Source organism: Felis catus, chromosome B1 (genome assembly GCF_018350175.1).
Source record: "Felis catus isolate Fca126 chromosome B1, F.catus_Fca126_mat1.0, whole genome shotgun sequence".
In the NCBI taxonomy this organism is placed as follows: domain Eukaryota; kingdom Metazoa; phylum Chordata; class Mammalia; order Carnivora; family Felidae; genus Felis; species Felis catus.
The window spans coordinates 83,690,256-83,716,802 of NC_058371.1; the positions used below are offsets into that span (position 1 = coordinate 83,690,256).

The 26,547-nt window shown below is 34.3% G+C and overlaps 1 protein-coding gene across 6 annotated transcripts in view; it reads left to right on the forward strand.

The window, feature by feature from the left end:
- INPP4B (inositol polyphosphate-4-phosphatase type II B) overlaps nt 1-26,547 on the forward strand; it is a 764,537-nt gene that overhangs the window by 107,498 nt on the left and 630,492 nt on the right. For all 6 annotated transcript variants that reach the window (XM_045055824.1, XM_019828926.3, XM_045055818.1 and 3 more), the window contains exon 2: nt 20,466-20,528. The gene's annotated coding sequence lies outside the window, so the exon portion shown is untranslated. The remainder of the gene's footprint in view (nt 1-20,465; nt 20,529-26,547) is intronic.

Here is a 26,547-nt window from a genome sequence, read left to right on the forward strand (position 1 = left end):
TGCAATTTCTGGGTATGGTATTCTACAATTGTCAATGAGGTCAAGATGGTTGGGTGATGGTATTAAGATTACTTTTTCTTTACTGACTTTTTTTGTCTTATATAAATTACTGACAAAGGGGTATTGAAGATCAATTATGATTAAGGATTTACTTATTTCTCCTAGTTCTATCAGTTTTTGCTTCATGAGTTTTGAACCTCAATAAACGCAGACATATATTTAAGATCATTATGTCTTCCTCAAGAACTGGACCTTTTATCATTGCGAAATATCCATCTTTATCTCTTGGCACATATTTTGTCTCGAAGTCTACCTACTTTGTCTCATATTAATATAACCACACCAGCTTTCTTATGTTTCCTGTTTATGTTGTGTACTTTTCTCATCCAAAATACTTTCAATTATTTGTCCTTTTACATTTTAAATTTAAAATGAGTCTTTTGGATCATAGGGTAGTTCTATTTTTGACTTTTTGAGGAACCTCCATACCGTTTTCCAGAGTGGAATTTAAAAAACAAAACAGATGAACATGGCGGGGGGGGGGTGTGTGGAGAGGAAAACTAGAAAACAGACTCTTTACTGTAAAGAATAAACTGAAGGGAGGTGGGTGGGTGGGGGGCTAAATATGTGGTGGGGATCAAGGAGGGCACTTGTGATGAGCACTGGGTGTTGTAGTGATGAATCACTAGATTCTACACCTGAAACTAATGTTACACTGTATGTCAACTAACTGGAATTTAAATAAAACTTGAAAAAAGAAAAAAAAATAACTAAATAATGAAAAAATGAAATTACTCTTTTGTTGGCATTATATAGTTGGATCTGGGTTTTTAATTCAGTCTTGTAAAATCTGCTGTCCAACTGGAGTATTTAGTCCAAGGGTCCACAAACTTTTTTTGTTAAGGGCTAGATAATAAATATTTTAGACTTCTCGAGTCATATGGTGTTTGTCACAACTACTGAATGCTACACTGTAACACAAAACAGCCACAGGCAATGTATAAATAGATAAGGCTATATTTCAATAAATATTTACAAAATAAGTGGGCAAGATTTGACCTGCAGCTCATAGTTTCTTAACCCCTTGTTGTATCTGTTTGCTTTTCTCTCCCTCTCTCTGTTTACATTTTATATAATTATTAAATTTGTTGTGCTTAAATCTGTCTTCATCTTGTTTCTTTTCCATTGTTTCTCTTTTGTTTTTTGTTGCTCCTTTCCTGAGTACTTTGGGCTAATTGAATATGTTTTACTGTTAATTTATTTATTTTCTTGGCTTCTCAGCTCTTTTTAAAAAACAAATTGACACAGTATTTGCTATAGGATTAACAATATCCCATCCTTAAGTTATTAAGTTCTATTCAGAGTCAATATTACTCTGTTTAACACCTGACCCTTCACAATTTCACTCTATTCACATTTGATACTTCTTACTTCCCACTTCCTAATTTCTATTGCCAAAGTGTTATACTCACTCAATAGTAGAATTTCATTTACTTGTGACTTATGTACTGTGCTGTTATTCACAAATCCTCTATTTTTTAATATAAACTCCACCTTACAATGTTATCATTGTTTTTAAATAAGTAATTATGTTTTAAGAAATAAGGAGAATAATATCTCATATTACACACTATTTACTTTTCTGATGTTCATTTTTTTCCTTTCACCTTTCTTTCTTTTTGTGCCTTTTCATGTGGAATAATTTCCCTTCTTTCTTGAACATATTTTGTAGTTTATGTTTGTTGTGAAATAAGTTTTCACTTTTGTTTACAATAAAATGTTTTTACCTTATTTTTGAAGTATACATATGTGTGTGTATATGTGTGTGTATATATATATATATATATATTTTTTTTTTTATATATTTTTTTTAAATTGAAGTACACTTGACACATGATGTTATATTAGCTTCAGGTATACACATAGTGATTTGACAGGTCTATTATGCTGTGTTCACCATAAGTGTAGCTGCCAAGTGTCACCACACAACACTACTACAATGCAATCAACTATAGTCCCTATGCTGTACCTTTTTTTTTTTTTTAAGTTTGTTTATTTATTTTGAGAGAGAGTACAGGGGAGGGGCAGAGAAAGAAGGAGAGAGAATTCCAAGTAGGCTCATGCAGGGCTCCATCTCACAACTGTGAAATCATGACCTGAGCCAAAATCAAGAGTTGGACACTTAACCAACTAAGCCACCCAGGCACTTCCCATGCTGTACCTTTCATTCCTGTGACTTATTCATTCCATAACTGGAGGACTGTACCTCCGCTTGCCTTCACCTGTTTTGCTGATCCCCCTACCCTCTCCCCTCTGGTAAGCTATAAGTTTGTTCTCTGTATGTATGGGACTGTTTCTGCTTCTTGTTTGTGTTTAGATTCCACATATAAGTGGTATCATGTGGTATTTCTTTGACTTACTCACTTAGCATAATACTTTCTAGGTCCATTCTTGTCACAAATGGCAAGATCTCATTCTTTTTTATGGCTGAGTAATATTTCATTATAAATATACACATATACCACATTTTCATCCATTCATCTATTGATGGAAACTTGGGTTGCCTCCATATCTTGGCTATTATAAATAATGCTGCAATTAAATGAATTATTTAAATTAAATAAATTAGATAAATAAAATTAGGGCATGTTTTCAAATTATTATTATTATTATTATTATTATTATTATTTTAATTTTCTCTGGGTGAATAGTAGTGGAATTACTGGATTGTGTGATATTTCTATTTTTAATCTTTTGAGGAATCTTTATACTGCTTTCAACAATGGCTGCATCATTTTACATTCCTATCAACAGTGCATGGGGCTCCTTGTTCTCACATCCTGCTTAATACTTGTTATTTTTTATCTTTTTGATTCTAGCTGTTCTGACAGGTGTATGGTGATACCTCATTGTTGTTTTGATTTGCATTTTCCTGATGATTATTGATGTTGAGTATCTTTTCATGTATCTGTTGGTTATCTGTATGTTTTCCTTGGAACAATGTCTATTTGGATCCTCTGCCTATTTTTTTAAAAGATCTTATTTTTAGGTAATCTCTGAAGCCAATATGGGCCACAGATTTACAAACCTGAGATTAAGAGTAGATCCTCTGCTGATTGATCTAGCCAGGTGCCCCTGCCCATTTTTTCAATCAAATTATTTTTTTTTAATTGTTGAGTTATATAAATTATTTATATATTTTGGATATTAACGCCTTGTTGGATAAATCAATTACAAATACTTCTCCCATTCAGTAGTTTGCCTTCTCATTTTGCTGATGGTATCTTTTGCTGTGCTGAAGTATAGTTTTACTAGATATAAAATTCTTGAATAACAATTGACCCTTGAACAACACAGGGGTTAGAGACACTGATTCCCCTCACAGTTGCAAATCTGTGTGTAACTTTTGAATCCCCTGAAACTTAACTACCAGTAGACTACTATTGACCAGAAGCCTTACCAATAACATAAGTGGTAGGGTAACACACATTTTGTATGTTATATGACATACTGTATTTTTACAATAAAGTAAGCTAGAGAAAAGAAAATATTACGAAAATCATAAGGAAGAGAAAATACATTTACAATACTATACTGTATTTATTGAAAAAATATGTATATAAATGGACCCACAGTTCAAACCTGTATTGTTTAAGGGTAAACTATATTTTTTTCTTTCAGCATATTAAAGATGCTGTTCCATTATTGTCTGAAGTACCTCATTCCGATGAGAACTTAGCACTTATTTTTATTGTTGCCTGTAGTAATGTCTCTTTTTCTCTGAATGCTTTATATTTTGTTTTTAGCAGATTGACCAAGATGTATGTACTTTGGTGTAGTTTTCTTTGATTTTATCTCTTTTTGGGTTTCATAAAATTCTTGGCTCTGTAAGTTCATTTCTTCCCCCATCATATTTTTGGTCATTATTTCTTTAAATAGTTTTATGTCCTGTTATCTTTTCTTTTTGAGACTCTACTATACATATGTTCAACTATCTCATATTGTTTTACAGGTCTCTATAACTCTGTTTTTCTTCAAACATTTTGTTTCTGTTTCTCAGATTGCATAATTTTTATTGATTTTATTTCAACTTCATTAATTCTTGCTTCTTCCATCTCCAACTTGCTATTAAGCCTGTAGAGTACATTTTAAATTTTATTATTCCTTCATTTGTAGAATTTCTATTTGCCTTTTAAAGTAACTTTTATTTCTGAGTTCCACTATCTGTTCTTTCATGAAGACCATGTATGTGTTAATTCTCTGAACACATTTTCCTTTGGTTCTTTGTAAATATTTTTACTAGCTGCTTTAAGGTCATTATCTGCTAAATGCAAGACCTGTATCATCTCAGTTTATTTTGATGCATTTTCTTTACTACCTGTCCTGTTTTCTTTTCTTTTTGTACATTTAGTGATTAATGTATACTGACATTGTAAAAAAGTTACCATGTTAAAAATTGTTAATGGGCTCCCTTTCCTCTGGATGACATGGTCTCCAATATCCACTATCACTGCCTAACCTCCAGTACCTCTGTTTCATTCTTAATAACTGTCTAAAAAGCATCATGTATTCTTGTCCTGAATATGCATAGCTCAGTCCTTGCCTGGGAGCTTATGAGGGAATACTACTACATAGACATCTGAGACCTCCCTTCTGCACAGCTCCCTCCTTTCTGACTCCTTGCCATGCATATTTTATTTACTTCAGCTTCTTTGAACTCTAATCTCTGCCTTCTAAGAACAGCAGGACATGTGTTTGACCTGGATGTCAGCTTGCTTTACTGAGGTTGGAAAATTGTGTTTATGGAGAGATTTGGGGAAATTGTGGGGCTTTCCTTTCACTCATAAAGGACAGTTTTATGCTGCATGTTGTATTATGCCTCAAAAGATTTGCCTTATATTTTTGTCTAACTTTATTATTGTTTATAATGAATACACTAATCCAGGACCAGTTATTCCATTGTAGCCAGAAACAGAACCTCCTGAAGGTTTCTTTCTGATTGAGGTTTTCTATTCTTTCCGCTTTTCTATTTTTTCCTGATTTGAGGTTAATATATTTGATTTCTGTTTTTTAGAGATTGACCTTAAAATGTTTGCTTGCATACTTAAAATCTTAATTAACTTCTGTTGTTTCTTCTCAACAATACAAGATATCACAACTTAAATTCAATCACCTCCTTCCATTTTTTTGTAAAATAACCTAGTTAAACCTTATTTATTATTTACCTACTTAAACATTTTATTAATATTATTTTTAAGTACAGTTATTGTTGATTAAATCTACCCATGTGGTCACTACTTTTTCCCTTATTTCCAGTGTCTCTTGTGTCTCAGACTTCCCATCTAGGATTATTTTCTTTCCTTTTTTCTTTTTAACATTTATTTATTTTTGAGAGAGACAGAGCACAAACAGGGAGGGATATATATAGAGAGAGACACACAGAATCTGAAACAGGCTCCAGGCTCTGATCTTTCAGCACAGAACTGATGCAGGGCTCAAACTCACGAACTGTGAAATCATGACCTGAGCCAAAGTCCGATGCTTAACCAACCGAGCCTTCCAGGCACCCCGAGGATTATTTTCTTTCTGCCCCAAATTATTTCTTTAAAAACTTTTTGGGGGGTGCCTGGATGGCTCAGTCAGTTAAGCTTCCAACTCTTGAATTTGGCTTAGCTCATATCCCAAGAGGCATGGGATCGAGCCTCACATTGGGCTCCACAGTGAGTGTGGAGCCTGTTTAAGATTCTCTCTCTCTCTCTCTCTCTCTCTCTCTCTCTCTCTGCTCCTCCTCCCCTGCTTGTATGCCTTTCTCTCTCTCTCTAAAAATTAAAAATTAAAAAATAAAAAAAGTTTTGGTTGGGTCTATTGGTGATAAACTCTGTTTTGATACATCCAAATAGGTAATTATTTTGCCTCTGCCTCAAATCACAGTTTGGGAACAGAGTCTTAACTGACAGTTACTTTTCTCAGTGGTTAGAATATGTTACTCTATAGTCTTCTGATATGCATTGTTGTTTTGATAATCTGCTGCTGTTCTATTTGTCATTGCTTATTGCTAATTGCACTTCTTAGAGTCAAACCCAAAATGGGGATTCTCAACTTTGTTGAAATCAGAAAAAGAAAATTAGGAAAGCATTATAGCATTATAGCATTATAGTCAAAGATGTAGATTTAGCAGAAGACTAGCCTGATTCCATAAGACAATCTGCATCCTGTAGTACCATAAAAATGTCCCACATTAATGCTAGGGAACTGGCCTTGGTATCCATTTATTAGTTATTCTTTGGCCATGGGCTATCACTGAAAGACTGTAGAAACTCTTGAGGACATTTATCAAGAGAAGGGTAGGTGTGGGTTCAGTGGTTCGTAGAGAGAATATGGGCCTGGAACCAGCAGTGTCTACTAAAGTAGTCAATCTTTTATTGCTGGCTGCTTTTAAGACCTCTTTGTCTTTAGTATTCTATAGTTTTACTGTTGTTGCTAGGTGTACATATTTTTGTATTTATTCTGCTTGGAAAACAGTGTATTTCTCAGATCTCAAGTTTCAATTCTGGTAAGCTGTTAGCCAGTTATCTTTCTTGGTATTGCCTCTTCCAGGTGGCAGAATTTAAGAAGACTAAAAATACCTCCTAAAATTTTTTGCCCTCGTTGTCTCACTTGCTTCACCCTAGGCCTGGATCTAGTCTCCTCCATTTTCTCTTATCCCTTTTTCATGGAATTTGACCACAAGTTAGAGCTTTGCATTTTTCCTCCATCTTAAGTAGATTTCATTGCCTTTTCTTTCTTTGTTGTATTTTATATAATTGCTCAACTGAGAGTTTATTAACACTCTTTGAAGTTGTACCCAATTTTGTATTCAATGCATATGTAGAATGTATTTTTATTTTTGTTTTTCTAGAAGTTGCCTTTTAAAATTCTAATTGGCTTTAATATTCTGTTTTTAGTTCCCTCTTTTACATATTTAGAGAATTTTGAAATTTTCATTTTATGTTGTGTTCCTAACAATTACAAAATCTGATGTCTTGGCAGTCTAATTCTGATGTTTATTGCTTCTTTGGATTCTTCTTTATGAAGGAATATTTTCTTGTAGGTTGTGTAATTTTGGATTGTGTGCTCATCTGGGCTTTTAAAAATTCTGGAGATTCTGAGAGGTCTGTGATGAAGTTATATTATTTTGAAGTAGATTTAATTTGCTTCTTTAAGTTAATTTCTCTGCTTGAAGTTTTTCAAGATTTATAACCAGTGTAAAACCAAGGCTAACAGCTGTGGGGGAAGAACTATGGTTTATACATTTTAGAATTTTAGAAATTTTATGATTTGCTTGTTCTCTACTCCAAGCTAAGGATATCATAGATAAGTTACCCCTTGTCACTTCCCTATGGTACAAGACTTTTTTTTTTTTTTATTTTACATTCTCTTGGGCTTTTTAGATGTTCTGAATTTCAACTCCTTATTTTGTTCAAACCTAAAGGCTTGTCCATTATTTCCTCTCAAGATTTTATTAGTAAACAACATGAGGGCACCCATGCTTTTGCATGTGAATGCTACTATTGTTTCAAGTCTGTCTACATTTTGCCACTTTAAGGTCCTTCTATGTCTTGTGAACCCAACAGTACATTTTAAAGTATGTTTGTTGAATTTTATAAAGCATTCTAGATGTTATGAAAGAGAGGGTTTTTTTTTAGAATTACTAGTGACTATGTAACCAGGAGCAGAAATTCCCTAATTTGGCACCATATAGTTTTTAATTTTATCTCCTGTTTTTATCTATAATACTTGATAGTGGAATATGGAGGTATTCAACTATAATTCTCTTTTCCTAGATTATATTTTTTTTCATTTAGATAGTTTTTAGGTTTCTGTTCATGAATACCGCCAACACTGCAAAAATTTTTTCTGCTGTTTTAGTTTTGATGTTTGTATTCTTCACAAAAGTTGTTGGTTCCTAGAATGGGAATAAAAGGTAAAAGTTAACTTAGTTAAAATTCTTTTTAATGTTAGTTAATTTCCAAATTTTTGGGCTAAATTTTTCACTTACTCTAGTGCATTACGGCACAGAAACCACCTACTAATAAAATATGACTATATGACTAATCAAATTATCCCTCCTTATCCTACAGGATGAAATAAGTAGAAGATAGAATAGAAAGGCTTACTGTAAAGCAGTATAAAACTTCTGTCCGTGGGTCAAACCAAAAACATTATGAAAGTAGGCAAAGTGATCATGTCTCTCTTAAACAGCTATTTTAAATCTTAAGAGCAGTGGTATATATAAAAAAGTTATCATAGTGACTAGCTTGAGCAAAATGTGCCCATATCATTTTTCAAATATACTTAGTTCAGTTACATTATGAATATTGAAAAGAAACATTATTTTTTCTTACATTTCTCTTAATCTAATGTACTAATGGCTTATTTAATTTAAGCCTCCTACATTGATATTGAAATTTCTCTATTATTGATGTTATTTCTAGATTCCTGATGGTGCTCTTTCTGTTTTTGTAGGTGGTACTTTATTTTATTTTTTCTTTAGTGGTGGCAGTGTGTACCCATATGTCCTATTTGTAATTTTTTTGGACACTTCAGCCCATTTTTTTCAGTATACATTTCTAAAAGATAAGGATATTTATCTTATGTAACGCAATGTGGTTATCGCACCTGACACAATTAAAATCAATTCCTTTTTACTATTTAATTCCCAGACTACATTCAAACATTCTTAATTTTTCTATCACAAAATTGTAATGAGTGATCTTCCTTGATTCTATATGCCCAAGTAAATTAACCTTCTTACCCAAGCTAGCTCATAAGTTGGAAATCCATTCAAGAGCCAATGCAAAGGGATAAGGTAATAAGGAAATTTGATCATTTTTTTTTGAAGATATGAGTACTGGTCTTTTATTAAAAAAGTAAAAAGTGCTTACCAACACAAAACTTTGTCTTGTATCTTAAGATTGATTTTTTTGCATTAATTTGCTGCTTTTGAAGCTTATTATTTTTTAATGTTTTTATTTATTTTTGAGAGTGAGAGCAGGGGAAGGGCAGAGAGAGAGGGGGAGAGAAGCTCTGACTCTGTGATGACAGCAGCAAATGTGATGTGGGGTTTGAGTTCATGAACTATGAGATCATGACCTGAGCTGAAGTTGGAGGCTCAGCGAATGAGCTATCCAGTGTCCCTTTTGAAGCTTATTTTTATGGTTTTCAATATGGATATTTCTCTTTGTTTGGGAGCTTTATTAGTTATGTTTTTTTTTTTTTTTTTAAGTTTATTCATGCTTTGACAGAGCCCTAGCTGAGAAGGGGCAGAGTGAGAAGCAGACAGAGAGAATCCCAAGCATGCTTCACACTGACAGGACAGAGCCTGATGAGGGGCTTGAACCCACGAACCATGAGATCATGACCTGAGTTGAAATTAAGAGTCAAGCACTTAACCGACGAAGCCACCCTGAGCCCTTGTTTGGGTTGTCGTTAATGGTGGTGGTTTTATTGCCAGAGCAAAATCCTTTATCTTAGTAGTAATAGTAAAATATCTTTCTGGAACCTTTCCAGGTCATCTTATGTAAAAAGCTAGAAAACCCTAGGGCAACTTTTAAGTGAATATTGAGAACTAAGAAAATTTGAGAAAAATTCACAAAGGATTTGAGATCAGCATTGTTCTAGAATATAGCATCAAATTTCTCAGGATTTTGAGAAAACAGTAGCTAGTCTAGTATTGATTTTTTAACTTAGGAACTCTCATGGACATTTACAGGCTACACACTAGAACCAAAGCATTTCAACTCTTCCTGTTTTCAATTGATGGCATTTGTAGTTACTTGTGGAAGATATAGCACCTTGCAAACAAAACAGCCTTTCAGACAGCCCTAGAAGAGAAGCTTCTGTTTTAAGTCTTCAGTAGTTAATTCAGTAAAATTCAGTAACACTGCAGGCAGTAAAAGTGATAGGAATAGTGAAGTACTCAATAATAATTTTAGCAGACTGAAATATTTAGTGGTAAAATTGATAAGAATAAATTTCACAGAACCTACAGAAATAAATTAACTGAAGCAAGGATTAAGAAAGTCTTTAGTTTAGAGGAATATATCATCTAAAGCAGGTTTCTTAAACTTTAATATGCCCACTGATCACTTGAGTTTCTTGTTAAAATGAAGAGTCTAACTCAGTTGGTCTTGGGTGGTGCCTGGAATTTCTGTATCTTTCTCAGGTAATGGAATGCTGCCATTTTATGGACCACATTTTGAAAATAAAGGATCTAGACTCTGAGTATTTGACTTTGGCAATAGCATGAGCTAGAAGGTGAGAAAATATGCAATAAAATATGTAAAAATCAATTCAGAGAATAGTGCTGGTTGCATGTGTGTTTAAATGGAAACGGCATGATATATGTAAATTGATTTAAACTCTTAGGACATAGTACCCATTGTAAATTCAAAGTATATTGTGTCAACAGTTCTAGCCAATACACGAAAAATATAGAAAACAGTAGAGATATACACAAAATATATATTTTTATTTTTATTTATTTATTTATTTATTTATTTATTTTTCAACGTTTATTTATTTTTGGGACAGAGAGAGACAGAGCATGAACGGGGGAGGGGCAGAGAGAGAGGGAGACACAGGATCGGAAACAGGCTCCAGGCTCCGAGCCATCAGCCCAGAGCCTGACGCGGGGCTCGAACTCATGGACCGCGAGATCATGACCTGGCTGAAGTCGGACGCTTAACCGACTGCGCCACCCAGGCGCCCCAACACAAAATATATATTTTTAAATAACAGATATTCAAAATAAAATGGGAGACTTCCTAGTAAGAATTAAGTAATATATTTAAATAATAGGACATAAAGACCAAGCATGTGTCATAGTAATGGGTACTCACATGGAAATAGAGGGACGTTAGCTCAACGGAATAGTCAAGAGAATAGAATTGGTAACTGCTACCTGCCTTCAAATCTTGCCTTTGCTCACTGTCTCTGTGGTTCAGGTAACTTCTGGTAACCAAACTGTGCTTCATTTTCCTCATTTATAAAACAGGGTAATAGTATATCCATCTGTTAAGCTTAATACAAGAATTGAATGTGTAAGACAGCAACTCAAAACAATATCTGGTTTATATTTGGCAGTGGAAATGTTTATTTTTATTATTACAATAATAATAAGGTACTTCTAAGGTAATCCAGACTAAGAGATTTAAAAAATAGTTTTCAAAAAGTAGTTTTTTTAACGTCTTTTATTGCTAAATTGCCTCTGGGAAAAGATTTTGATTACTTTTTTGAATAAACAACAGAAAATGTAAACTTATGATTAAATAAATAAAATTATCAGTAGAATTAGAGTATATCACTTAGAAAAGAATGTTTTCATCAACCTAGTTAAAATATGATTATTAAAAAAAGGGGCAGAAATTAATTATTCCTAGTATTTGCTTTTAGTATGCTTTAAACCTGGGATGTGACTTTTGTTGTTATTTCTGCCTTTTCTCTGGCATAGATTAAGCATACATTTCCAAATGCCTATGCTGTGGTTATTACCTTTGTGGTTTTTCATTATTGATGCTTAATCTAAGTATAATTATAATTCAGAGAAGAAAACAGGTTTTCTATCTTATTGCTTGCAGACAGAGATAAATAGGTATTCATTATATTTCTGTTTTCTATTTATATTTTCTTTCCAAAGCTTAAATGCAGAAACTTTTAAAAACCTACAATTACAAACCTTTGTTTTATTTGTGTTTTTCTTTTCTGTAATAATTGTTTCATAAAGAAATAAGCAAAGGAAAATTAGAAAGCAATTAGAAGGTAGACATTTAGTATTTGCAAAAAGAAATAATTTAAAAGTTCACGTATAACGCTTAAGATCTGACTCTGTTTCCTGCCTAATGTAGTCCAAATTAAAAAAAAAATTCTCAAACATATGTACTGTTAAATGTGCAACTGTGTTTAAAAGTGGAATATACATACACTTTATGCTAGATTCCCTTTTATTGAACCGTGTCAATAAGGAAGAAGTAATTTGAAGAAGAATGTATAGGTTGAAAATATGGAAGATGGCTTGTATTCCAGGGAAAACACTAATGTTCTCTCTCTAGATGCCGTCCTGAATTATCACTCCTGTAGATGCTGAGAAAGAACATTTGCAAATTGAAATCAGCTCTTTCTTTCTGGTTGTCTTTAAAATCAGGAATTATCTTTAAAATCTCCTTGTGTCTTTGGTTCAAGTGGTATAGACAGATGGGTGGGGATCCAAATGCCACTTGAAAAGTAAAGTTTATTGAAATATAACATGCAGGGGTGCCTGGGTGGCTCAGTTTGTTCAGCATTTGACTTCGACTCAGATCATGATCTTATGGTTCATGAGTTCAAGCCCCACAATGAGCTTTGTACTGACAGTGAGGAGCCTGCTTGAGATACTCTCTTTCCCTCTCTCTCTCTCTGCCTCTCCCCTGCTTGCACCCTCTCTCTCTCTCTCTCTCTCTCTCTCAAAAATAAATAAATAAATAAATAAATAAATAAATAAATAAATGTATGTTCCTTCTGTTAAAAAAAAGAAATATGCATATAGGAAAGTAAGCAAATCAAGTGTGCAGCTTGATAAAATTTTGCAGGTGAACCCACCTTGAAGATCCAACAGCTAGCTCAAGAAAAAAAGTATAATATCAGTACCTCAAAAGCACCCCATGTCCTCTCCCAGTCACTATATATCCCACAAGGGGGATATGCTATATACTATGATATAGTGTGTCGTTTTTTGTGTATGACTTATTACCCTGATTATTGTTTGTGATATTCATCTACGTTGTTCATGTAACTGTGCTTTATTTATTGTCATTAATGTATGGCGTTTCATTGTATGAATAAATCTTAATTTCTTAATTAGTTCTTCTATTAGTGGAAATTTGAACTATTTCCAGTTAGTCCCTATTATGAAGTGTGCTACTATGTACATCCATTTATATAATTTTTGGCAACCATAGTATGCCTTTATAGTGGTTATAAACCGAGGAGCAGAACTTGCCCAGCCACACGGTGTGAATCTGTCCACCTTATAAATACTACTAAACTGTTTTCTGAAGTTATATCAATTTCCAGTCTCTGGCCTTTGCAAGCAGGATATGACAGGTCCATTACTTCATATCCTTGCAACTCTTGATGTTATCTGTCCTTTTTATTTTGGCTACAGTGGGCATCTCATTGTGATTTTAATTTGCATTTCCAAGGGACTAATAAGATTGAGGAAATTTTAATATATTTGTTGAAAATTTGAATGCTTTCTTTTATGAAATGTCCATGTATGTCTTTTGCCCATTTTTCTTTGGAGTTGTCTGCCTTGTTCTTATTGATTTGTAGAAGTTTATTTAAATATCCTGAATATGAGTCATTATCTGATATATGTATTGCAAGTTTCTTCTTATACTATGTGGCTTGCCATTTCATTCTCTACTTGGCATCTTCTGATAAACAGAAGTTCTTAATTTAAATGCAATCAAACATATCATATTTTCCCTTTATAGCCACCATTTCTTCTGTGCTGTTTAAGAAATCATTGTCTACCCCAAAGGGAAAGATATTCTCTTCTGAAAGCTTTGTTGTTTTATCATCCATGTTTAAGTATACAACCCTCTGAAAGTGATTTTTTTGTACATGTAGGAGTTAAGATTCATGTTTTATCCCAAATGGATATATAATTCATTCAGTATCATTTAATGGAAAGATTGACCTTTTCTTATTGCGTAATTCTTGCATAATTAGTTGTCATAATTTGTGTGGTTTTTTGTTTTGTTTTGTTGTTTATTTCATGTATCTGTTTATTTTTGTACCAATTCCACATCATGTTAATTATGAAAGCTTTATAATAAGCTGATATAATAATCTGATCATTGAAGACCTCCAAATTTGTTCTTCTTTAAAACCACCTTGGCTAATCTTGACCCTTTACATTTCTGTTTAAATGTTAGCTTGTATTTTAAAATTAAAAAAAAAAAAGCAACTAGAATTTTTATTGTGATCACACTGAATGCATGGATCAACATCTTATAATAATGAATCTTCCAATCAGTGAGTATGATGTATGTCTTTCCATTAATTTTTCTGCTTTATTTTCTCTAAGTAGTGTTTTGTCCTAATGTTTCTCTAAGTAATTTTTGGTATAGAGATCATAAACATTTTTTGTGAGATTTATTCCAGGATATATGAGGTTTTATTTCTATTTTAAATGTAGAATTTCTATGTTTTTACTTTTTTGTTGTTATGGGGTAGCACAACTAAGTTTTTATAATGACCCTAAATTCAGTAACCTTGCTAAATTTGCTAAATCAATGAGACTAATCGTGTTTCTGTGGACTCATTATTCATTATTTTAAGTGCATTTCATTATTTATCAAAATAAATGGATTTAAAATTATTGGTATTTTTATTTAAAACAAAATTTGAATTTTATTTAAAAGTATTAACTGAATAATAGCATTAACTGATATAATAAACAGAAAAACTGGTTTAAAGTGTAGGATAGTGCGTAGGCATTTCAGCGGGCATTAGAAAAATTGGAATTACTGCCTCTTTTCTGTCCTCACCTGTATAATCTCTCCTCATCTGTATAATCTCTTGAGTAAATGAGTCTGCCAATCTGGTCTTTTGTTTCCTCATCTGTAAGAGAATAACACTGGACTAGATACATTTGAGTTCCTTTTTATTAGGGGTAGATGAGTCAGACAACTTCTGGGTAAATGGTTGTGCTTTTTAGAATTCTTCCCTTTCTTCTACTCTTTCCCTAACAGTATTGTGACTATGGAGGCAATGGGCCTCCTGTGATCTCATTTTGGGGAAGGTAGTAGGTGGGATCACATCTGCTCAGCACTTCCGTGTTCCCTGATCAGGGCAGTTGGGAACTTTTGTCTTCCCAGGACACCATACATTGAATGTAGGGATAATGGGATTCTGCCTCAGGTTCATGGTTTTAGATATTTCCCTTCCTCCTCTAATACCGCTTAGCTGCTCCCATGCCATGTTAAATGCTGAATGCTAGTTTTTCTTGGACAGTCTTGAGTTTTCTGCAGTACATGCCCTGAAAAGTAGTCTTCAAGTCCTAATGTTGTTATTACCACATTCATGTAGGAGTTCAACTTAGAGAAGGGAAAGGAGGACTTGATATCTGACCTCTTCCTCCTCCATCTGTTGTCCTCTTCTGCATACAACCCTGGAGCCTGAGGCAGTTTTCCATATCATTTACATGATACCCCATGTTTTCTTCACCATGATGTCACATAGCTCCATGACCTAGTTCTCTAGTTCTGGCTTCTAATATGTTAATGACAACTAAGATTGTGTTTTTAAAAATTATTTTTTATTTTGTTTTTTTTTTTAAGATTGAGAGACAGAGAGTGTGAGTGGGGCAGGGGCAAAGAGACAGAATCCTAAGCAGGCTCTGCACTGTCAGCACAGAGCCCCATGTGGGGCTCAAACTCATGAACTGTGATATTATGACCAGAGCCCAAACCAAGAGTCAGACACTTAGCCGACTGAGCCACCTGGGTGCATCAAAATTTATTCTCTTCTAAAGGAAATCTAATTTTCAAGACTATCACCTTGCTATGGATCTAGAATTATTCCTGGGAGTAAACCTGTGGTCTTATTTTATTTAAAAAAATTTTAATGTTTATTTATTTTTGGGAGAGACAGAGACAGTGTGAGCAAGGGAGGGGCAGAAAGAGATGGACACAGAATCTGAAGCAGGCTCCAGGCTCTGTGCTGAGCTCTGAGCTGTCAGCACAGAGCCTGACCCAGGGCTCAAACCCAAACCCAAACCCAAACCCATGAACTGTGAGATCATGACCTGAACCGAAGGGTGACACTTAGTCAGTTGAGCCACCCAGGTGCCCCTCTTATTTTATTCACCTTGTAACAATCTTAATCCTTTTGAGGCAAGTGCTACCCCTGTCGGGAAGGTGATGTCAAACATAGAGAAATGCAAAAACATTGCATATAGATTATATTTTCAAATAATGACATCCTTGTTTTATGATGGGACATCACCTCTCATATTCCCTTGTCTTTTGCTTCTGTTCTATTTGACATATTAGTTTGTTCAAACTTTTTAAAAAATTTTATATAGCAACAATAAGGTCTTACTATGTAATTTCTGTCATGGAACATTGTAAGATATTTGTGCCTTAAAAGTTAGCTCTGTCTTATCTTTGTTAATAGATATCTAATACATAGAAGTGGGTATGTAGTTATTAGGAACCTCCTCCTAGGTGCTGAGCATTTAAATAAGTACTGAAGAAGATAGGTGAGAGGCAAAAGGTATATGGGGAGACATGACAAGACAAGTCACCCCAAGAAGGCAATATAAATGATAGGCATTGGTATAATTGCTACACAGGTCAAAGAACAACAAAATCAACTAAGTCCAAAATACCTGGGGATCGCTTTTTGGACAAGTTGGCATTAAAGTTTTGACAGGGTGGTAAATTTGGAACATGCCAAAAAGTGAGACTTTAACCACAACCAGAAGGAAATAATATGGAGAGTGGAACTGGATGAGAACAACATGGCTATTGAGAACTCTGCCTGACTGAAGATGAGAGATTATGTTGAAGAATAGGACAGATATAACATTAATTGTATTATGTTGAATTTATATATAAAATACATGGAATGCTCAAGAAACATAAAAAAAGATAGTGTATCTAGTAGACATTTTATACAATTTTTAGCTGCTTCCCCCAAGAGTCTCTTAAAGCTCAAATTGTGAAGACTAATCTCACAGGATGTAAAATCAGAAAATATTGACCACTTAAAGCAATAGATATCAGATACCAAAATGCTTTATAAAACAGGTCACCTTTTAGAAATTCCCTAGTATGAGCATGAGAACTGGTTAGATAGCTCCTACATTCCTAATCCAAAAGGGGTGGGAGGTCTAGAGATTAAAGGCCTATTTCTTCAGAGTGAACTGAGGGTCCATCAGGAATGTCCACAAGGAGGGAGGTTGGTGGAGTGTTTCCCCTTTTCCCCTCCCAGTGATAAAAAGAGGTGCTTCAACAAAACTCACTGAGAGTTTAATACGTGTCCCTTTAAGTTTTGGGGGTGGTTGTGGAAACAGTGGACTAATTTCTGATGAAACTAAAGCCAAGATGAGCTAGCGAGAGTTTATGTAGAGGAAGCAGAGGTGCTGAATTAAGAATAACCCATTTTTCCAGGGTTTGTTAGAGAGCTCTCTATGCTGTAGGTACGATCCATGGATGTAAGAGAACAATAAGAGAGTTACTCATGGGCTCAATTGGCCTCAGCAGGGAGAAGCTGAAGGTGTCATATGGAGCTGTGGATGTAGTAAGTGGTAAAGCGAGACAGTATGACTCATATCAAGGCAGTTCAGATGAATGGAGGCCAGTGACTGGAGAAGGGGAAGCAGTCACTGAAAAACCTGGAAAGGCATCCAGTAGTTGAGAATCAGCTTTCAATAGGTAACAGCTCTCTTAGCTCAGTGAATAGAGAGTAAACTTTCCTCCTCCATTTACCTCTTCTTTCCTTCCCTTCCCTTTTTCACTCCACTCTTATATTGTAGAGGTATCGTGGCCAAGGTTAACTGGCTGGGGAAGAGGACCTGTGGTAAAAACATAGGACTAACTTATCCTTCTTCATTGGCTGTTGGTTTTCACTTGCAGCAGATCCTAGCTATGGATGGGAGACAAGTTAAACTTTAAATCAGCTTTTTAATGTAGCTGGGTATTCTAAATTCTAAATTGAGAATTATTTGCTGACTTAGTGTAACTGTAAGAATTTTTTAAGCTCCAAATGATCAGGGTATGGGTGGGGGCCTAATTCTTGTTGGCTCAAAAGATGCTGCATTAGTTTACTGGGACTGCCATAACAAAGTACCAGAAACTGGGTACTTAGAATAAGATAAATTTATTCCCTCACAATTCTAGAGGCTGTAAGTTCAGAATAAGGGGGTCAATAGGGCCATGTTCTCTCTGAGCTCTAGGGGAGAACCTGTTCCATGACTTTCTCTTAGCTTCTGGTGTTGTTCTGGTACCAAGCAATCCTTGGCATTCCTTGGCTTGTTGACTTCAGTCTCTTCTTCCCTCATCACATGGTATTCTCTTCTCTGCATGTGTCTATCTTTGTGTCTCATTTTATAAGGACATCAGTCAAATTGGATTAAGGGTCTCCTCTACTCCATATAATATCATCTTAACTCATATTTTAATTACATCTGGAAAGACTCCGTTTTCCAAATAAGGTCACGTTCACAAGTGCTAGTGTAGGACTTTAACATATTTCTTGGTGGGCGCAATCACAATCCAACCCACAAGAGATGTTAAGCAGATTTTGGTCTGCTTGATTCCAGCACCTTGTAGTTGGGGACTGTTGTTGGTGCGAACCAAAGTCCCTTTCCCGTTTATTTCTAGTCATATATGCTCTACTCTTTCAAAATATACAGTATGACATTTCAGTCTAAAACAGTGTTACTTAATCTGTTACTATTAGGGAGGAAGCTACTGGAAATACCTTTTTATATTTTGTCTACTTTCTCCCAGTGGTGTTACCAGTGTTTGTCTTCTTTGACATCCTCTGAGCATTTTAATGAGAGATTGAGGGGAAGCTCTGAAGTCACCCTCATGCTAATCTGGTCTCCATGCTTTTTTATGCTTCCAGTTCTTTGACTGCATTGTTCTAGCTCCCTGGAAAGACATATCCTTACTTACCTGCCTTCCAGACTTAGTCTTGCAAAGTTTCTCTTCTGTGACATTTTCTTAGACCAAACAGGTCTGCTTGTCAGCCAGTGTGTATCAGTACAGCTATTCTGACTGACTTTTTAAAGATTATTTTTTAAATCCTCTTTTCCTGACTGCAGAACATTCTTTCAATACCTTCTGTTGCTCCAACACATTATGTATCATTTATTGATTTAAACCTGCCATTTACACCAATTACACGAAATGACTGTCTACAGATGTGTTTCCTCTACTGAACTGTATTTTTCTTGAGTCACTTTTTGTTTATTGTGGTTTCTCTAAAGTCTGTCCATACCCTTGGCTTGCAGTAGGGGCTCACTAGGTGTTTTCTGAATGGGATTGAGTACTGATAAAAGTACACAAGGGCCAATTGCTTTAAGAGAAGCTTGGAGGACGTCTTTAAATGAAAATCTTTAGCAAAATCAAGGGGAGCCAATGCAGTAGAGTGGTTGACAGCTTGCTGATCTTCCTGAAAAATCTTTTTTCTTCACCTGCCCAAAGACCTAAAATGACTTTATTTATTTATTTTTGTCATCATTAACAAATCTGCAAATTAAGTGGTGTCCAGTGTGATATTATTTTAATCATTCCACCACATGACTCACAGAGGCAGTGATTTTTAATGAAGTAGCAAGATTTTTTTAAAAAAGGGAACAATGAAAATAATAATAATGATATTGAAAACTATATCAGCTAACATTTATTAGTTCTATATCCTTTATATATTTTTATTTCATTTATTTATCAGCTCTGTGGAGTAGGAAAAATTATTATTCTGGTACAGATGAAAAGTGAAGGTTTACAGTTTAATTTACTTGCCCAAGTTCACATAGCTTGTAAGATGTAGTGATTGCAGTTATATGACTATTCTTATAATGACTATTATAGTCAATTAATCAATGATGCTTTTAACTGTTGACATTCATTCAAATAACTTTCTTAAGGGATGAATTTAAAATTCTTACCTAGATATGTTACATTCCTTTCTGGAAAGCTATTGCTCAGACTTGAATTTATCCTCCAATCTGAACATTCAGATAATGATGCAATAAAATCTCTTATGGGATACTCATCAAGATTGTTATATGCTAAGAGAGGGAATAAGATATATTTTCATACTTTTGACTTTTATAAAGTGCTTTCCTCCTTGTTGCTGCATAGAAAAACTCTAAAATTGCATCATATGAGCAGGGTAATCTGCAATTATTTACAGAGGCATCCCATAATATCTCATGTTATCACTTTTGTGGAAAGACAGAATAGGAAGACACCCAAGCTTTCATGAATATTTTAAAACCCATACTCACTGCAGGAGGGAGAAAAGTAAGTTTAGATAATTGCAAATTCATTTCAGTCAGTTGTATTCCAAGTAAATGTTCTGTCCCAACATGGCTTCCATCCTATCTTTTGAAATGGCAGAAGCTAAAGCTTTTTGTTGCTCAAAGTGCTAGTTTTGTTCCCATGTGAGAAGGGAGAGAAGCAAAGGAAACAGGGCTTAGTATCTGCCACAGTCACCCATGTTCTCAGCTCCAGGAGAGAGGGGACCTTTGGGGAAATTATTTGGCATTTATAGCCAAGTGGTTCCCAAGGCAGCTGCTGAATGGAGCTGAGTATTTTGTTAAATGATTTTCCTCTCTGACCTTTATTACTAATGAATATCCCTCAAGAAGTATTTAAAGAGTAAAAAGAAAGGCTGTTTTTATTAATCTTTTTTCTCTTTGCCCACAGAACCCAAGGAAATGGTGTTACCTGGCAAGCAATCTGCTGTCTTTTATGAAAAATCAGATAAAGGTAATGCTTATTTTGAATTGATAAATTTTTTAGTGTTTTTAACTTTGATACATTAAATAATTGGCTTTCTTTGATTACTGGTTTCAGCTCTTGAATAAACCTTCAAAAAATTAAATCATCACCTGAAAAGTATAGGAAATAATTTATGATGATCACCGTATTTGTGAAGTGAATAAATTTTAAAGTATATATTAGCTTATCAAAACATTATAGATAATGGTTAATTTTGTGACATTTTTCTTTCATTTATGTTAATATGTGAATAGGATCTTGACTAGAAGATTGCATTCTCTTTGGAAATAGCTCCAATTAGTGTATCATGTTTACAAATGGTAGACAATAAGAGAATTAGACTATTTATCAGGTTACGGTGATGAGATTTTCCTTTTATTTAAGCATTAGTGAGATGGCTTTACATATTTTTTGAATCTGCAAAAATGTGGGTACAAATTCCTAGAAAATTTCATCAGGTTTTTAGAAAAGGTACCCTTGCGCAAAACATATTTTCTTTGGAAGATTGAATTATATCATACAGTTGCTGAATAGCATGCCTGATTATGTTTAACAGATTGCCTATTTAGTTGTTAAAATTTTCAAATTACTGTGTGATTTATTTACATATGTTGGACTAAGAATATGAATGCTCATGCAAATATTCTAATGACATGTACATGTAAACAAAGTGTGAGTATAGACACAGATATACAATGCGTATATGTTTCATGAATAGAGCTGCTATCTCAAAGTAGTTTTTTTCTAGAAATGCTTCTGAAAGGTTGGAATTGTGATGGGGAACTAGACCCATCTCTCAATACTATCTACTCATTTATCTGTGAGGATAGGATGTCACTGTATGTATATGAAAACAAATAATAGAATGATTGAAATGTATATTAGGCTGCATGCTAATTGGAACTAACTGGGTTTTATTTTTGACAACTCTTTGAATTCCTAAACAAATGAGTGCTGAAACAAAGGTAGCATTTAAATTTAATGGACCTTGGCAGAAAACTTATTTCTGAACTTTAATTTGCAGTTGAACAAAAATAGGTTGGATTGAAAACTGGGGTGTTTCTACTTATTTCTGGCTTTCAGTTGATTCTTCAAAGGAAGTAAAAACCCTTTAAGGAAGCAACTTTTCTCCCCTAAAGGGGACTTTGAATTGTAGGCACTCTTTTCAAATTTTATCTATATTAAACTGTTAATTCAAACTATAAAATATCTAAAAACGGTTAATGTCATCAGTTGAGAGTTGCCTTAATAGAGCTATTAACTGTGACTCCCCAAAGACAGACATAATGAGAACTGCCTCAACAATATGTGGAAGATGGTGAAGCTGAGCTATATGATATATAGGCGTAAGAGGCTAGGGGTATAAGTCGTAGAAAAATGCTTGTTTAGGGGAAATTGATGGATAACACAGTAAAGAGAGAAAAAGAAACACACTAAATGAGATGAAGTCAATGAAGAAGTTCAAGGATCTATGATCTTTAGAATGAAAATAAAGGATGAAAGGAACACAGACTTTCCAGGATGCGTTCTTGTGATGTTTTTCTTTTTTCAGAGCTCTGTATATGCTAATATTCCATTTTATTAGCCTTTTTGTTTTATTTAAGAGATGGACAAACTCATTTTGAACTGAAAGTAGTAAAAAAAAAGTTAGGGTGGAAGGAGAGAGATTTCCATTAACATGGTAGAATTTCCAGAATTATGTATGCAGACTAGCAAAATTTGCTTCTCAAAAGTGAAAATAAAGGAACAGTCCTATATATGGCTAGAGTCCAAGTGCTTTGGTCTGACAAAATTTCCAAAGAGTTTATGCTCTAGCATGTGTGCATTTGTGTTCAGGTTGGGAGTGGGTGTGGATGAGTAACTTGGGTGGGAGAAATGGTGCTCATGTCATTATTTCTCTAAGTTAGACCTTTGGATTCATTGATGTAGGGGTGTTTGCAATCTTATAAAAATAATTCCTGTTAATAAGACAAAGAGTGCTAATTATTGATGCTCTATTATCTCACAATGGGATATGGACATTGAAATTTCAATGTTTAATGTATTGTTGGATTCAATTTGCTAGTCTTATTGAGAGTTTTTGTATACATGTTCATCAGAGATATTGGCCTGTAGTTCTCTTTTTCAGTGGAGTTTTTATCTGGTTTTGGTATCAGGGTAATGCTGGCCTTCTAGAATGCATTTGGAAGTTTTAATGGTGGAAGTTTAAGACATACTAGTGAAGGTGTTATTTTTAGACAAATGGGACCATTCAGCTTTTCTTAGTTGCACATGACAACTAACACTGTCATTTTGAGTAGGATTAACTCTGGCAATGAAGCTCAGAGAGCAAGCTGTTGAAATAGCAGACACTTTTGTGTGTGCACATACTTGAAAGTTCTGCATTTGACCCTTTTATTTATTTATTTATTTATTTATTTATTTATTTATTTATTTATTTTTTAAAAATTTTTTTCAACGTTTATTTATTTTTGGGACAGAGAGAGACAGAGCATGAACGGGGGAGGGGCAGAGAGAGAGGGAGACACAGAATCGGAAACAGGCTCCAGGCTCTGAGCCATCAGCCCAGAGCCTGACGCGGGGCTCAAACTCACGGACCGCGAGATCGTGACCTGGCTGAAGTCGGACGCTTAACCGACTGCGCCACCCAGGCGCCCCAATTTGACCCTTTTAAAGGGGGTATTTTAGTCACAGTATTATGAATTTTGTCATTCAAAGAGAGATGCTACTTCAACTCGCCAAGTCAAAATATCCTTCTACATACCTCTAGTAAGGTTATGTACAAAAATAAAGATTCCTATTCCGTTCCATTTTTACATATGTTTATATGTCCTAGAAATAGATTGAATGTCATAAAGAAAATTTCATGTCTGTAATTTATTTTCATTATGTAGGGATGTCAAGTTTTATTTCATGGTATTTAACTTTTTTTTGTAGAATTTGTAATAAGATATTAAGGACTCAGCATTTTGGGGGCTTCTAGGTGGCTCAGTTGGTTAAGTGTCTGACTCTTGATTTTGGCTCAGATCATGATCTTGCAGTTGGTGAGATTGAGCCCTGTGGCGGGCTCTGCACTGACTGGGCAGAGCCTACTTAAGATTCTCTCTCTTTCCCTCTCTCTGTGACTCTTCCCACATGAATCCCCCCTCCCTACCAAATAAATAAAGAACATTTTTTAAATAAGATTCAGCACTTTGTTGATGTAATCTAGGTTGAGCTCTAAGCGTAGTATACACACACTTTTAAGAATCAAAAATAAATTATGTCATAAGGCTAATGTATAGTGTTATGTTCAAGAACACTAAAAAATAAGTTGTAAATAAATTGTTTAGTGATGTGTTTCATTGTGGTTTATTTCAACAGGCTGTAGAAAACATAGATGTAATATATGTTGAGGTTTAAAAGAATGAAAATCTTCTGATATTTTGAGTTTACTACATTACTTATATTTTATATTATTTATCATATACCTATCCTGAAATAACAATGGAAAGTAAATCATCAAAACTTACAGGTTGACTAATAAGTTAATGACCATGATTTTAAACGAGAGTTAGAAATACTTCTATGGCATGTGATAAAAGGTGTGATGCCATTGTCACATTACCTGATTTAGGTTCAATATGTGAAAGACGTATTGCTTTACAGAAATATAACTATTACAACAGGCAAAGTATGCTCCCAAAGAGTACTTAAAGTGCAAGTCACAGAACAGATCACTGAGCATTTTCATACAGAAGTGATTAAAAAGTAATTCTTAAAGAGGATTTGCATGAAAAAGAGCTATTATGACAATTCTAAAGAATTTTTTGGCTTTTATAGTTTTTGTCATTTGAAAAGTTCTTGTTATTTTTTACTCTTCTTAGGATTAGATTCTCCATCTTTTAAGAGCTATTTAAAAACTCCCAAGACTACAAGGCATAGCACTGTCTAGAATCAACTCCTGCAAGTAATATTCAAGTTCTTCCATCAATTCCCTGTCTTTATTTCTTACTTTGTTTCTCTCTTACTCCACTACATACTTTAAACATTATTGTCTTTCTTTATTCTTGAATAAATACTCCACTCTGAATGCCCAATCTGTCTCCCGTATTCCCAAGCCTACATAACCTTAAAACTTCTCTTTAAGATGCCTTTTGAATTCCTCATAATATTACAATGATATCTCTCCCTTAACCCATATTCTCTTAGTAAAGTCATCTAGATACACAGACATGGGGTTTCTTTTCTTTAATATGATTTTGAAGAAGAAAAAAAACAACAAAAAAAGAAGATTCTTCTGCCATCCAATGTTACTCCCACTTTTGAGTGAAGTAATGAGCTCCTTGCATTTCCATGGTTTCCACTAAAGGAATGTTTAAAGGCTAAAATATTTCTCTGTACTATGAGGTTTATAATTTAGCTATGTCTTGTATTAATTAGATTTAATTAATTAATTAATTGAGAACCCACTCTCCCTTTATCACATCTTCTCAATGAGAGTGAAATCGAAATTCAAATACATTAATTTATAAAACAAATCATTTTTGACTATTGAAACACACTCTCTTCACCAACAGAAGATTGCCCAGTTCTATCACCCATTGTTTTTGACACTTTACACATGTCATTGAAGAAAATTCTAACCTGAGCTACTCAACTAAAGCGTTTGTTCCCTAAGAGCAAAATTCTGCCTTTTAAGGACACTACCTACTGCATATCTCACATTAGAACCAGTAGGGAAAAAAAGTTATGTTATAATTTGTCACCTCATTCATTTATTTGTTAATTCATTAAGTCAGTGTTTACCTACTATATTCATAAGTGTTCTAGCTAGAGTGAGGTATGTGCAGAACTTGAGAGTGTCTCTCTTTTTCCACACACACACACACACACACACACACACACACACACACACACACATGCACACACATATGCGTGCACCTTACATACATACATACATACATAAACTACAAAATAAATCCTTTTACATGTGTATAGAAGCATACTCTATGCTCCTCATCATTTTTCCCAAGTTCCGTTTCTTCTGTGTTCTTCTTTTCACCATCATTCATGTAGATTGTTGGAAGCCATTAAAGCTGCCCCTGAAAGCTATTTTTAAGTTTGCAATAATTGTTGAACCTCATGCCTAAGAAGTATGTGACCATTTTGAATATGTGTGTATGTTTGAGGATATGCAGCCTGAAATAACAAATTCCCAGCTCTACAGTAGTCTCTTTAGGGTAGCATCTTGAAAGCACCCAAGTACAAGGTGTGGAGTTGGGGAGGGCTATGGTTATTTGGGAAGTTGAGATGAAATTGTGACTATTGGGGTTGGAACAGGGTCTTTAGGAACTGGGGCTGTCTGGGACTTGGCAATTCCCAGTAGAGGACTAAGGACTTCAAGGGAATTGGTTCTTTTAGGCTTCAGCATATATGTTAGTTCTCATTTCTTTGGATTTACAGTACTAACATTACTTTGGAAGGGGAGCAAATAATTGGAAGCACAGTAGTGTGGGCAGAGGCAAATAATTTATGACATGGGGTGTCCACTAGAGTTTTCAAGTGCATATGTATGTATGTTTGTCCCTTTCTCTCCCTAGTTATATATTTTTAATGAATTTGGCATTTAAAAAATTATGCCACTAGATGTCAGCAGCAACCTCCTAGGGTTCCTGTGGCCTTAACTCATAATGACAACAACAAATTGGTACTTTATTAGAACATCTTATCTGAGAATAATACGTACCTATTTTGAAAACGTAAGAGGTAGTTTTTTGAGTTATGAGAAGGATTACAAACATCATAAAATATTTTGAAATTATTTTTTAAACTTGTTTCTGTTCACATGTAACAAGTTACTTTTACTTCCAATATTATCTCTACCAATGAGATGACATAAGAACTGTGTGTGGAGCTGAGTAATTTGTCAGAAGTTGTACTAGATGCCGATCTCTAAACTTCTGTTTCCATGCTTTATGATTCATTTATGTCACGATTACATGAGTATTTGTGCTTGGGTTTATTT